Genomic DNA, 14,979 nt, shown 5'->3' with positions numbered 1-14,979 from the left:
TTTGAGTCCTGGCTCCTCCCCTTCTGACGCAGCTTCCTGTGCCTGGGAGGTAGTGGATGGCAGCTCAAGTAGCTGGCTTCCTGCTACCCACCCGGGCCATCCACTTGGAGTTCCTGGCTCCCGGCTTCAGCCTGGCCCAGCCCTGGCTGTTGTGGGCACCCAGGGGAGGGAACCAGCCAATGAGAGCTCACTCTCTCTCTCTTCTCCCTCTCTTTGTCACTCTGTCCTTCAGAAAAATAAATAAAACTTTTTTTTTTTTAAAGGAATGTGTTTCCGAATTGTTGAGCTGCAGGAGTGAAAACCACCCCCATGTGTGAACTCTTTGATCTCCTTGGCGCTCAGCTCCTCGCCCAGCCCCATCCACGCTGCCACCCCCTCTTGTCACACTGAGGGTCTCAGAGGCCCCACGTCCTGAAGCTTTGGTCCAGTCCCTTCCTCATGCAGGACTCAGCCTGAGTCCCTTAGGGCAGCGTTTTCAAAGGCTCAGCAGGTCTTTCAGACTTAAGGAGACAGAAACACCCAGTTTTCTTTCCTCTTTATTTTTAAATATTTGATTTTATTTATTTGAAAGGCAAAGTTATAGAGAGAGGGGGAGAGACAGAGAAAGATCTTCCATCTGCTGGTTCACTCTCTAAATGGCTGCAAGAGCAGGCGCTGGGCCAGACCAAAGCCAGGAGCCAGGAGCTTCCTCCGGGTCTCCCCATGGGTGCAGGGGCTCAAGCACTTGGGCCATCCTCCACTGCTTTCCCAGGCATGTTAGCGGGGAGTTGGATCAGAAGTGGAGCAGCTGGGACTGAAACCAGCACCCATATGAGATGCCAGCACCCATATAGGAAGCAGCTTTATCTGCTATGCCCCAGTGTCAGCCCTCTGGTTTTCTTTCTTTTTTTTTTTTTTTTTTTTTTTTTTTTTTCTTTTTTTTGACAGGCAGAGTTAGACAATGAGAGAGAGAGACAGAGAGAAAGGTCTTCCTTTGCCGTTGGTTCACCCTCCAATGGCCGCCGCGGCCGGCACACCGCACTGATCCGATGGCAGGAGCCAGGTACTTATTCTGGTTTCCCATGGGGTGCAGGGCCCAAGTACTTGGGCCATCCTCCACTGCACTCCCTGGCCACAGCAGAGAGCTGGCCTGGAAGAGGGGCAACTGGGACAGAATCCGGCACCCCGACCGGGACTAGAACCCGGTGTGCTGGCGCTGCAAGGTGGAAGATTAGCCTAGTGAGCCGCGGCGCTGGCCTTGGTTTTCTTAAAAATACAACACACCTAGGATGTTGACTGTTCCCCATGTGCCAGGACTGCAGGCAGCAGCCAATTTAGGATTTGAGCTAAGACTGAGAGAGCTGATCCCAGCCTGGGCAGGTGGGGGGGTGGGGGTGGGAGCATTGCCTCTTGACCAAGACAGGAAGTGGGGCACAATTGCCCTCCTCTCCTGCCAAGACCCTCCAACGCACTCCAATATGGGGCCCCCTGGCTCCTCCCTCCAGAAATGTCCCTCCCCCCCACTGGGTGGTTCTCAGCCCTGGGCCCACATCAGAATCCCCTGGAGAGCTTTTCAAAATGATCAACACCCAGACACCTTAAATCTGGGACCCCAGAGGCAGCACCTGGACGCTGTGTAAAGGTGGCCCCGAGTGGATCTCCTGTGCATCGCAGTTAAGGAGGACCTCTCTAAACCAGACGGCCCAACCTTGGCTGCAGGCTCGGACGAGGGAGGAGCTTCGGGAGGCTCCCGTGGCCTGGATCAGGCTGCAGACCAGCAGCTCCGTGCTCTCCGGGCCGGCTCCATGTCAGTGTGTTGTGTGTGTGTGTGTGTGTGTTTTGGCTGCCTGGATTTTGCATAGGTGCTCTGAGCACTTCTCCCGCCTTCTTATCACTCTTCCACACAGCGGTGGTTGGCACCATTCCCATCACAAATGCGTCCGGGACACCCTCTGGCCCAGAGTTTGCACGTGGGAGCTGCCTGTCTCTAGGATAAAATTCAGAATGAAGTGCAGAACCCGTACCTTGGCTCCTGGAGCCGTTCCTGAGCAGGCCGTGCCTGGGCCACCTCCTGGAGGTGGAGCTACTCCCCGGAGCTCCGGGCTGGGAGGGGAGCTGGGGGGAGGCCTCTGGAGGTGAAGGAGGCAGAGCAGTCCTTGGACCCAGGACCACGGGAGAGGTGCAGCTTCGCTGTGACGATTGTCACGCGAGAGACTCACTGCCCTGCAGGGTTGAGCCTCACACCCATCTGCAGGGGCCCTGCCCTTGTGCGCCCCCCTTCGTCTGTGCCCTGCTTCCCGCCAAGGTCTGCACAGCACCCACTTTGCACCTGCGTGCTGCCAGGGGCTGGGTCCCAGGAGTGGGAAGAGCAGGGTTCACGGTGACGGCCAAGATCACCTCCAAGCTAAGAGTTTAGACGTCCTAAGAACGTCTAAGAACAAAGAGATGTCTGGGAAGGGTTTTCAGCCGGAAGGGCCAAGACCCAAGTATCGTGTGGAAACAATAAGCCCGTGGCAGCAAGGGGGTAGCTGTAGAGAGGCTGCCTCGGAACTGAGGCTTTTCATTCATAATCCTGATTTTTGGGGGAGAATTCAGACAGAAAGGGATGAGCGCAGAGAGAATGAGCCGTGACAGAGGGAGCATGGCTATGGGCAGGCGGCAGCTCTGGGGTCAGGAAGAGAGGCACTGACACAGGGCAAGCCAGCAGCCAGGAGGGAGCTGCAGCAGGCTGGGGGGACCTGACACCAGCCGCTGTGGGCTTCAGTTTCCCCATCCAGAAAAGCAGGGCAGTGTGAGTGCTGGAGTCAGTGGTCTGTGCGCACTCAGCGAGATGCCCCTGTGGGCGTGACTGTCGCCAGGTGCTCATCACACGCCAACTCTTGCCAGCATTTCAAGCAAAAGGGCAGCAGCTGGGGTGAGGATGAAGTGTGCGGGTGGCACCCTGCGGAGCAAAGGGGTGTGGGGCCGAGGGGTGTGTGGCAGGACGGACTCAGAGACCCCCACCCCCACTCCAACACCCTGGCCACGTTTCTGGACAAGGCCACAAGGATACTTCTGAACTTGGAAGAAGGAGAAGCCAAACGCCAAACGAGCAAACTGCTAGCCTTGGCAGAGCTGCCTGGACCCGGCTGCAGGGCAGAGCGCGCAGAGGGCTCGGCATCCAGGCTCTCACCCACACCCTGCTGGGACACAGTGCACTCACTCGTGCTGAGCGGATGCCCTGTTTTACTTGATTTTAGGAAAGTGTGTGTGTGTAGAGAAAGTCATCTTGTTTGAAGTTTCAGCTGGGAAAATGAAGCCATACACATTCGTCATGGAAAGAAATGTTCACTTCTCCTAACTGTGTGAAGCGGGGTGGCCAGACAGGGGATGTGTTAGGTGTGTTACGTGTTACGTGTGTGTGCCAGGCACACCACAGGGAGCACTGGGGGGGGGGGACTTTCTCCCACCGGCTCCCCCCTCGTTAATTGCACTTAACTTTCATGGAAACATTTTTTCCATGAAGTGTTCCATGATCTGAGTCAGACTTGGAGTGACTCTTTTGGGGGAAAAAAATGAGCTGAAAATTGCTTCAACTGTTTTTGACGGAGGAGATGTTGAACACACACACACACACACACACACACACTTCTTCTTTAAAAGAGAAGGAAGAAAAAACACTTGACCTATTTTTACACTCACGTAAGTCACTAACAGGGGAGCTGTAAACTCCAAACTTGGCCAGGCTGGGGCTGACATCTTTGAACAGGCAAACCCAGCTGGCCCCAAAGAAAAAGGCGGCAGACATCACAAAAGTTGAAACCCCTGCATCTGCGCCCTTGGAGGGAAAGAGTTCCTCCCCGGAATCTCAGCGAACCTCATTATAGCAGCCCCACGAAAAAGCTCCAGCGCTCTTGCCAACTGCCAGCTTTTTTCATTAAAAGCAAGCCTGGAAAAAAAAAAAAAAAAAAAAAAAGAAGAAGAAGAAAATGCAAAGCCGCATTTGTCGCCCAGCAGCACCACGGGAAATGGCGAACTCCTAAGCCGCCCCTGCACGCACCGGAGCCGGCGCGGGGGACAATCGCCAGAGGCTCCCAGGCCTGCTGGAGGCATTTTAAGTCTTCATTTCCAGGCACAAACAGTCGATGCTGGCCGCTGGGAGGCTGAGGGTTGCGCTCATCGGAGGGCCTGTTTGGCTTAGCCATTAGGATGCCTGCATCCCACACTGAAGGACTTGCACTTGAGTCCTGGCTCTGGTTCCAGTTCCAGCTTCCTGGCAGTACAGACCCTAACGGGCAGGTGATGGCTCAGGTGCCTGGGTCCCTGCCACCCACTTGGGAGACCTGGACGGAGTTCTGCAGCCCCTGGCTGATGCTGGTGTTTGGGGAGTGAACAAGCAGATGAGAAATCTCCCCTACTCCCCATCTCTGTCGCTCTCTCATTAAAAAAAAAAAAAAAGGCAGCAGATTTGAGTTCCAAAAATATACCTAAAATATAAAACACAGAGCAGATCTCCCATGAAAAAAATGGCCCAAATATACCCCAGGGCAAATTGCAATGACAACAACCTCATAAGAAAGAAGGCAGATTGACCCGGTGTTTCTGTAAGGGTGGTGCTTGTCTTACCCCACCTGGGGTGTTACGAGGGTTTCCCTCTGTGCGCAGGGATTGGGGTGAGCTACACCCTGGGAAGAACAGGGACCAGGAAGTCAGGGGGCCCAAGTTCCAAGCCCAGCTCTGACAATTGCTCTAGAGCCGTGACCTCTACGTGTCTCTGTTTGTTCCGTGGGGCCACGCTGAGGCCTAGGACAAAGCACGTGTTCAACGGAAGGGAAATGATAGCAGAGGCACTGGGCTGTACATTCCGCCTCTGCCATCTATGTCTCGTGCATCAGGAAGCCCCAACTTCTCGAACCTCAGTTCTCTCATCTGCAAAATGGGAGCGCTGGTGGTGCTGCAGAATCAGACACCCTGGACACTGACAAAACTCTCGCCTTTGACCCGGACGTCCTCGGTCCTTCTGGTCTCAGCTTACCTGGCCTGCCCTGCGCCTCCTTTTTCTGATCTTACAGAGTCCCGTGTGAGCAAGAATCCTGCTGAGTCAGCTTAGCACAAGCATCCCCTGCCCCCCTCCCCCGGGCATCTGACCACCCCCCATGCCCTCTCACCGTGGCCAGCCTTCTGCCAGAATTCTGTTGAGCTCATCTAGCAAAGTCCCCCCATGTCCTGGGGTCTGCTCTCAGTCATTTCCCATCCGCTGGCTCCCAGCCTGCTCCGCGGCTAGAAACCCCACTTGGCCCTGCTGGAGTGGGCTGAGCTGCGCCCCACTCCCCACGCCCCAGGGCCGCGAGACCCCGTGGCAGTGCAGCCACTCTTGAAGCTTTCTCCCAAAAAGTCTGCTTTGCCGGTTTTTCCAAGGATCGTGCCCAAGTTTCTTCTTTAACAACACCCCAGGGCCCCATGGCCCTCGGAGGCCAGAGCTGGCAGCAGCACCCAATCCCCAGTGTGGCAGGAGCCAGCAGCCGTCTCCAGTGGCCCTTGCCAATAGACTTAATTTCCTGGAATGGCCCCCAGGAGGGTCCCTCCCCACTGCGGCCCCCACTGCCCCTCCCTGCGTTTATAGCAGCCCTGGTGCAGCTGTCCACCCCGGCCCTCTGCTCCGCTGTGGCCCAGCTCCAGCCTTCCGCCAGGTGGACGGCTTGTCCCCCCAGCGTGGCCCTGACTCAGAAGTGTGTGTCGTCATTCTGTCTAGGGATCGTGAACCTGTTGTTCCCTAAACCGTTACAACCCATCTCCAACACGCTGTTCCTGAAAGCAAGCTCGTCGGCTCAGAGCAGAATTTATGACGTGGGAAGAGACTCGCAGAGACAACCAGGCAAATTCCATTTCTTTGGCGTCTAAAGCACACAGGCGCTCAGAGCAGCCTGCTTCACATCTGACTGCAGGGCCGAACACCTCAGCCTTCACTGTCCTGACACCAAGGGAAGCAACAGCGAGCCTTGCTAAACTTGGGCCCTTCTAGTGACTTCCAAACCCCAGGACCAACACTTTTGAGGAGGGAGAAGCTTGAAGGGACCTTAGAGTGAACTTCTCCAAAACCAAGAAATACAGCATGTGGGTCCCCCTTGCCGTCTACCTTCTAGCCGCTCGGTAGGGATGCGGGTGCCTGGGCGCTGTGTGCACCTGCACACCTGTTGGTGTGAAGTCCCATCTAGGGATAAGCAAGGCGGTCCTTGCTAAAGGGCTCCCAGGGGGTGGAAGGAACATTTTCTTCCTGCCCCAAACAGCAAAACCCACCCTCCACGCCTTTGTCGCCCACAGCTCTGATCTTTCTCCCAGAGTCGTGTCCCTACAGGGCTGCCTCCTCCATCGCCCACACCCCTGAAACCTCTGCTCGCTGTCCTTCAGGCCTCGTCCAGTCAAAGTCCCATCTCTGTCAGGGTCCAGACTCCATTTAGCGGAAGGAAAAGCACAGTGGCTGCTGGGACTAGAACCACGCATCCTCATGGGTAGAGCTAGACCCGTCCTCCAAATTCTCAGGTTGAGGCCTGAGCCCAACACCTTCCTGCCTCCCCGCGCCGCACCTCAAAATGCAACCTTATTTGGAAACAGCCTTTTTTTTTTTAAAGTTTATAAACAACAGAACTTTATTGTTCACAGTTCTGTAGATGGGCAAGAAGAAGATCAAGGTACTGGGAAACACGATGTCTGGTGTGTGCGCCCCCTGGTCCTTACACTGCAATCTTCATGCTGTAAACTTACACGGCAGAACAGGATCCTTTTTTTTTTTTTTTTTTTTTTTAAGATTTATAGGTTTAAGGGCCGGTGCTATGGTATAGCGGGTAAAGCCGCCGCCTGCAGTGCTGGCATCCCATATGGGTGCCGGTTCGAGGCCCAGCTGTTCCACTTCCAATCCAGCTCTCTGCTATGGCCTGGGAGAGCAGTGGAGGATGGCCCAAGTCCTTGGGCCCCTGTGCCCACGTGGGAGACCTGGGGGAAGCTCCTGGCTCCTGGCTCGGATCAGCGTAGCTCCTGCCATTTGGGAAATGAACCAGTGGATGGAAGACCTCTCTCTCTCTCCCTCTTCTTCTCTCTCTCTGTAACTCTGCCTTTCAAATAAATAGATTTATATGTTTATTTGAAAGGCAGAGTTAGAGAGAGAGAGCACTCTTCCATCTGCTGGTTCATTCCTCAAATGGCAACAACAGTGGGAGCTGGGCCAGGCCAAAGCTGGGAGCCAGGAGCTTCTTCCAGGTCTCCCACATGGATGCAGGGCCCCAAGAACTCCTGCCATCCTCCGCTGCCTTCCCAGGGAGCTGCAGAAATGGAGCAGCTGGGACTCGAACCAGCACCCACCTGGAATACCAGCGATGCAGGTGGTGGCTTCACCTGTGACGCTACAACGCCGGCTGACAGGCACTTTAGAAGGGCAATCAGGCCAAAACGAGACCATGCGGGTGAGCCCTCATCCAACACGATGGACGGATGCCCCTAGAAGAAAGGGGAGTGCAGAGACAGGCATGCAGAAGCGAGGCCGTGAGCCGAGAGACGCTGGCAGGAGAGCCCAGCTGCCAGCCAAGGAGAGAGGCCTGGGACACGCCTCCCTTGCAGCCCTCAAGAGAGGCCAGGCCTGCCCACAAGGACTCGACCTGTCTTCCAGCCTCTGGGTCTCTTCCAGCCTCTGTGCAAGCCCCCACTGCAGGTGCTGGCCCACCCCTCCTGCCCACAGCGAGCCTAGCTCCTGCTCCCCAGGAGAGAGGCGCTGCAGGCGCTCCTGGAGGTGGAAGCAAAGGCTGCAAGGCAGGACACGCCGGAGGCCCAGGGCCTGCTCTAGCCAGGCCATGGTCAAGTTCAGGTGTGACATTTACCCACCCCCTTTGCTCCATGGAAACTGTAGTTTGCACGATGAACTCCGGAGCCTTCCAGGGGCCGCCCGGCCTCATTCCTCCCAGGCCCAGGATTCAGCCCCAGGACCTTGGCGGCCAGGTGCTTCCTCAGTGGTCGCTGCCTGGGCTCACGCTTACCAGCTGCGTGCTCCTCTTGCTTCAGTTCTGGGCCCTCTGCCCAGATCACAAGTCCCTCTGTTCTCTGTCACTGGGGGACCCTCTGCACAGGGCCGGCCAGGCGCTGGAGAGCACAGGAGTGGAAGAGCACTGGGCTGGGAGTCAGGGGACGCAGCCTCTCTGAGCCTCAGTCTCTTCACCTGTTAAGTAGGCCAGCAGGCTCCGCCGCCTTCCCGTGTTTAATATTCCACACATCTTAAAGGACTACCGCCTCTAGGTGAAACAGCCACACTGACAAACAGCAGGGCAGGGAGGGTGGGAGCCACGGCTCTCCGTCACCCTGAGATCTTGGGCAAGGCAATCTCAAGGGAAACCTATGCTTTTCTTTGGAGTTGGGGGAGTGTTTCTTGCCAACTGATGGATGCCTAGCAACTTCCAAGGAATTGGGCATCCTCCTTGGGTGGGGGGGAGGTGTCAGCGTAGGAGAGGTGACCCCTAACCAGGGCGAGGACCTGCTGGATCCGCCAAGTCGCAGTGTGCGTGGCTCCGCGGCCGTTCTTCTCGCCGCCCCCAGGTGGCGTTGCAGGCTCACGGCCCCAGGCTCCCAGACGCCCCGAAGCCTGCCTGGGATTTATTCTCTCCCAAAGGAGGCGGCACCGAGAGGCCGCGGGTTCCACTCCAGGCCCGGCCTTCCTCCCGCACCCAGACCTTCGGGAGCCTTCCGGATCCACCGACTCAAAGGCCTCCAGCGTGCCCTGCCACCTGACGCCGGAAGCGACGGGGCTGGGGGCTGGAGGCTGGAATTCGCACGCGGCCGGCCGGCGCCTGGCTGCCTGCGCCCGCCCTTCCCGCCCCGCGCCCGCCTCTGCCGCCTCAGACCCCGCGGCCCCGCGCAGCCGCTCCCGGAACCCCAGGGAGACTCGCGCTCACAGCCACCACAAGTGCACACTCAGAATCCCGCTTCCCAGGGGCAGCCGCCTGGCCTCGCAGTGCCTCAGCGTCCACGCTAGTCCTGTTCTCACCTGCACCACGCGGCACACGGCGCGCTATCACCTCCACCCTCACCTCCCACCACCACACTGACCTCCACACCACACTCCACACCACCACCCTCACCTCCACACCACACTCCACACCACCACCCTCACCTCCACACCACACTCCACACCACCACCCTCACCTCCACACGCACCACCCTCACCTCCACACCACACTCCACACCCACCACCCTCACCTCCACACCACACTCCACTCCACCACCCTCACCTCCACACCACACTCCACACCCAACACCCTCACCTCCACACCACACTCCACACCACCACCCTCACCTCCACACCACACTCCACACCACCACCCTCACCTCCGCACCACACTCCACACCCAACACCCTCACCTCCACACCACACTCCACACCCACCAGCCTCACCTCCACACCACACTCCACACCCAACACCCTCACCTCCACACCACACTCCACACCCACCACACCACACTCCACACCCAACACCCTCACCTCCACACCACACTCCACACCCAACACCCTCACCTCCACACCACACTCCACACCCACCAGCCTCACCTCCACACCACACTCCACACCCAACACCCTCACCTCCACACCACACTACCACACTCCACACCCACCACACCACACTCCACACCCACCAGCCTCACCTCCACACCACACTCCACACCCAACACCCTCACCTCCACACCACACTCCACACAACACACCACTCTCACCTCCACACCATGCTCCACACCACACACCACCCTCACCTCCACACCACACTCCACACCCAACACCCTCACCTCCACACCACACTCCACACAACACACCACTCTCACCTCCACACCATGCTCCACACCACACACCACCCTCACCTCCACACCACACTCCACACCCAACACCCTCACCTCCACACCCAACACCCTCACCTCCACACCATACTCCACACCCACCACCCTCACCTCCACACCACACTCCACACCCAACACCCTCACCTCCACACCACACTCCACACCCAACACCCTCACCTCCACACCACACTCCACACCCAACACCCTCTCCTCCGCACCATACTCCACACCCACCACCCTCACCTCCATACCACACTCCACACCCACCACCCTCACCTCCACACCACACTCCACACCCAACACCCTCACCTCCACACCCAACACCCTCACCTCCGCACCATACTCTGCACCCACCACCCTCACCTCCACACCACACTCAACTCTCATGTACACACACCACTCACATACACACTGCAGACACTGTACTCACATCCATACCACACTCCACACAACCACACACGACACTTGACTCATATACACCATGCATGCAAGTACACACACCACACTCCATATACACACCATACACTCACACCACACTCATACACACTACTCACATACCAACATACCACACACATACCATGTACACATACCATCCACTCAACACACACATATACCACACTCTGCATACCTCCTACACATGCAGTGCAACTCATAGACAAGCCACACGCACACTACATATATACACACTGCACTCCACATACACAGCACACATGCAACCCACACCAACACATAAACCACACATACAACACAAACACACACCCCTGTGTATACCACAAAGCACACTATAAACACTCACCATACACACCACATCCCACATATATGATGCACAATGGCCCAACAAGATGGTCCCAGCCACCCTTATGGGCGGCCTGGATGGGGTTTTGGGCTCCTGGCTTCAGTCTGGCCCAGTCCTGGCTGTTGTGGGCAGTGGCAGAAGGGGTGGGGTGGGCATGAAGCAGGTGATGGAAGATGCCCCTTCCCTTCAATAAATCAAAATCAAAATAAAAACCCTGTGGTCCATGCCCCAGAATGGGCTCCTTGCAGAATGTGGAGACCTGAGCCCAGTCCTATGGCTGGGGATGGTGGCAAAGGCCAGGTCGAGAGGCCACAGGTGCCAGGTGCCTCCAGAGAGCTCTGAACCAGGTCCTGTCCACCCGCAGCCCAGGGAAAGGCCATGCCAAGACAGGGCTTAATGGCTGTGTGTGAGATCCGTGCTGGGCATACAAGTCCCGGGGGCATGTTAAAGTAAAAATCTCTAGGGCCGGCACCGTGGCTCACTTCGTTAATCCTCTGCCTGCGGCACAGGCATCCCATATGGGCGCCGGGTTCTAGTCCTGGTTGCTCCTCTTCCAGTCCAGCTCTCTGCTGTGGCCTGGGAGTGCAGTGGAGGATGGCCCAAGTGCTTGGGCCCTGCACCCGCATGGGTGACCAGGAGAAGCGCCTGGCTCCTGGCTTCGGATCAGTGCAGCGCCAGCCGTGGCAGCCATCTGGGGAGTGAACCAACGGAAGGAAGACCTTTCTCTCTGTGTCTCTCTCTCTCTCTCACTGTCTGCAACTCTACCTGTCAAATAAAATAAAATAAAATAAAAAATCTTAGAAGTAAAAATCTCTAGGCCACAAGGACCCAACTGAGCTGCTCATTAACTTGGTGCCCAGGTGAGTAGGGCCTCCCTGGATTCAACCCAGTAAGACCTGGATGGTTGGACTGGAGGAACCCTGAGGGTTTGTTCTGATCCCCAGGCAGCGACGATCCAGCTTCTGCTTGGACACTTCTAGGGACAGGGGACTCCCTTTTAGTCACCAGCCTCCTCCACTCCTGGAGAGCTCACTCTACAGTGGATGTGATGTCTGCCCTCTGGGACATTCACCCACTGGCCTGGATTCCACCTCTGAACCTCCCTAGAGGGGCCTGCTCCTCCCCCATACCATAGGAGGGTCCCACGCTGGGTCACTGTCTGCAGGGGCACTGTTTGGGTTCGGAGCACCCTGGACCAAGACACCTGGGACGTCAGCCGGAGCCGTGGGCCTGGGCTGCAGAACATTTCAGGAATCACAGGCTCTATGGACGGAGAAGATCCGGAAGCTGCAGCCTCCTGGGCTGGGCCCGCCCCTTGTGGAAGGGCAGACGGGAGGACCTCGTGCTGGCGTGCACGCAGGTGGTCTCCGCGGACAGCCTCTCCCGCCCGCCCACCACTCCTGTGCATGGGAGCCACTCCCTGCGGGAGGGCTGCTTTCTCCCTCCCTCTACCGCTGGGCCAACAGGAGGCAGCAGAGATCCTAGAGCCACACTTTAAAGGCCCTGGCCATTTCCTGTCTCCCGGGGGGACCAGCCCCCATGCTCTGACCAGTGGACTGGATGATGAGAGCCGAATGGGGCTGGAGCTTCCCTGTCCCTCTCCCTGGCCTCCTACAGCCATTGGCCAGGTCCCAGTTGGCCCACGCCTGGCACCAAGCAGCCTTCTGAGTAGGCCTCCTCTGCCTGCTGCACTGCCCAGGTGGGAGCTGGCTGGGGGCCCCCACCTCCCTTCTGGCCTCTTGTCGCTGGCCTCACACGGCCCAGGCCCTGATGAATGGATGGGCTCGCTACCAAGGTTGTGGATCCACCTTGACGGGTGGAGCCCCAGTGTCCTGAAGGCCTCCGGTCCCCTCCCTGTGCTCACAGCTTCACTGCAGGGTACCCCAACCCCACCCCTCACCCCCCCTAACCTCCCAGCACCAGCATCCAGGGCCCTCCTGCAGCGGGAGGCAGAGTCCCAGGGCGCTTCGCTGTGCCTGTCCCATCCGCTCTCCAGAGCAGTCGCAGACATTACCTCATCGCTCTGAGACGAGTCTCAGGGGCCGCCGGGGAACGGGACCCTCCCTCCCTTCCTCTTAGTGTGGAGCTTGCAAGGCTGGGAGTGCCTGGAAGGGCCGCGTGGGCCTCCTTGGGCGCTCACAGGGGGAGTGCAGGAAGGCCAGGTGGCGTTCCCAGGTGGGCTTGCTGCCTGGCTCCACCTTGTGCAAGCTCGGGCATCCCAGGGGGCCCAGGCACAGACGTCCGCTGGTCCCCCTTCCCTGAACCATGCCCCAGCCTCCGTGTGTGGTTCAGCACGGTGTCCACATGCGTCTTTCCACCCCACGTCCTCAGCCTTCTGAGAGGCCCATCACAGCCCCAGCCGGGTGTGAGATGTTCAATGAAGCAAATGAACAGGAGCTTTGTGGTGTGCAGTTGATGGGGAAGGACCCCCAGGTCTTCCTAGAAATGTGGAAGGTGGAAGTCAGACCCGAAGCCTGGCTGCCCCCATCCCCACCACCTGTAAACTGCTGCTGGCAGACGCTCCCTAAGGCACAGGCACCAAGGGGTCCCAAGGGCCAGGACACTCAGCCCCACCGCCCTCTGGCTGTGTCCCTGTGCTCAAGGCCAGGGCCAGCACTGGGGCGGCTGCCACCAGAGCTAGGGTTTCTGGAAGCATCTCTCGGCTGCCGGGCCCCCTCCCTGTACCTGCTGTGCTTGCCTGTCTTTCACAGGGACTGTTGCAGGCATTTCTCACTCATCTTCAAGACCGAAAAGGAATCTTTTGGAAACCACAAGACAGGGAGGGTGGGGGAGCGGCCCGACAAGCCAGCTTCTCTTGATCCCCTAACAGGAAGGCTGGTCTTTCCTGTTTAGACCTCACGTCTGGCAGGAGGAAGTCAAACCCGAAGTCACAATAATAATTACATAAACCTATGATATGTTAGCATCCCTCGTGTCACAGCCAAGCCCAGCCGGGCACAGCATGACTAGGGGGTCGCGGTGGTTAGCTGAGGGACTGGGATCGTGGGAGGGTGGGCTAGGGACTCCCCTGGGTGTCCCAGGGAAAGGGCCTTGGGCAGATGGGAAAGCAGCATTGCAGAGTGGAGGGTGTGCAGGCTCACGACTCAGCCCCTCGGCTGCAGCCTCCTGCTGCTAAGGGGAGGATAATACCTGGTGTCTTGTGTTGCGTGAGAATATGAAACCAGACACCTGCCCAGACCTGTTCCCCCTCCCCTGAACCCTTAGGAGCCACGCTGAGCCAACCTGAAGAAAGACAAAGGCACAGGCTTCACTTAGCCTTGAAAAGGGTCGGGACAGGAACAAAGGGATTGAGTTTCCCATGGCGGGGAGTGCGCTCCTAGGGGGTCACTGTGTCCCGGGCCTGGCTCAGCTGAAGGATGTGCCCAGAGAAGGCCAGTCCTACATCAGGCCAGTAGGATGGGGTCCTGCTGGCAAAGTCAGCAGTGACAGTCCTTTACCCAGCCCACCTACAGAGGGGCTTCCAAAGGAGCATGGAACATGGAATTAAAATATGTTAATTTTAGTGCAAAATATTTTTGAAGTCCATGCTGGTTTTTTTCATAGCATGCCTTTTCTATGGGAGACCGAGCCAGCTTCACTGGGGACATGTTAGCTGAGAGCTGACGGCGTGCACGCGAGGCAAGGTGTCTGTGCTGCCAAAGGAGCCAGGAACGGCTGGGAGAATGTGTGCGGGAGGAGCAGTCCCTCCACCAGTCCTGGGCTGCCCAGAGTGGCACTGAGCTTGAGTTAAGAGAGAGCTACAGGGAATTCTAGTTAAATGCCAGAAAGCATTTTCTGATTGTAAGGGTTGCATAGAGATTTTTTAAAGAAATTTATTTATTAGGCAGAGTGACACGGAGAGAGACAGAGACAGAAAGATCCATCCTCTGGCTCATGTCCCCAGATGGCCAGAACAGCCAGGACTAACTCAGGCCGAAGCCAGGAACACAGAACTCCACTGGGTCTCCTACGTGGCTGGCAGGGGCCCGAGCACTCAGGCCATCTTCTGCTGCCTTCCCAGGCTCAGCAGCAGGGAGCTGGATCAGAAGCAGAGCATCTGGGACTTGAACTGGTGCTCTCATATTGGTTGCCAGGGTGACAAGCAGTGGCACCACAACTCCAGCCCCTGCACAGAGATCTTAATTTAAGTCATTGATTACTTAGTTTCTGTTCTTTTAACATGTTTCAGTTAGAAGCACCTTATGGAATACATTAACACAGAAGGAAATGGAGGCATACTGGGAAGGAAGAAGCCTGCACCCCAAGTTCACAGGGCAAAGGATTTGCAAAAGAGTTTGTCAATGTGCTTGATTTTGGCTGGTGTCATCTCCTGTCTCTCAGTAAGCAAATCTGTTTCTC

General features: G+C 57.3%; 1 protein-coding gene across 1 annotated transcript in view; it reads left to right on the top strand.

Annotated features, from left to right (window-relative positions):
- TLR5 (toll like receptor 5) overlaps positions 1–9,368 on the top strand; it is a 47,076-nt gene extending 37,708 nt beyond the window's left edge. Inside the window, exon 4 of the transcript XR_011381224.1 lies at positions 5,711–9,368. The gene's annotated coding sequence lies outside the window, so the exon portion shown is untranslated. The remainder of the gene's footprint in view (positions 1–5,710) is intronic.
- The last annotated feature ends 5,611 nt before the right edge of the window (positions 9,369–14,979 follow it).

The sequence above is a fragment of the Oryctolagus cuniculus genome, chromosome 13 (genome assembly GCF_964237555.1).
Source record: "Oryctolagus cuniculus chromosome 13, mOryCun1.1, whole genome shotgun sequence".
Lineage (NCBI taxonomy): Eukaryota > Metazoa > Chordata > Mammalia > Lagomorpha > Leporidae > Oryctolagus > Oryctolagus cuniculus.
This window is presented reverse-complemented; position numbering and strand designations above follow the sequence as displayed.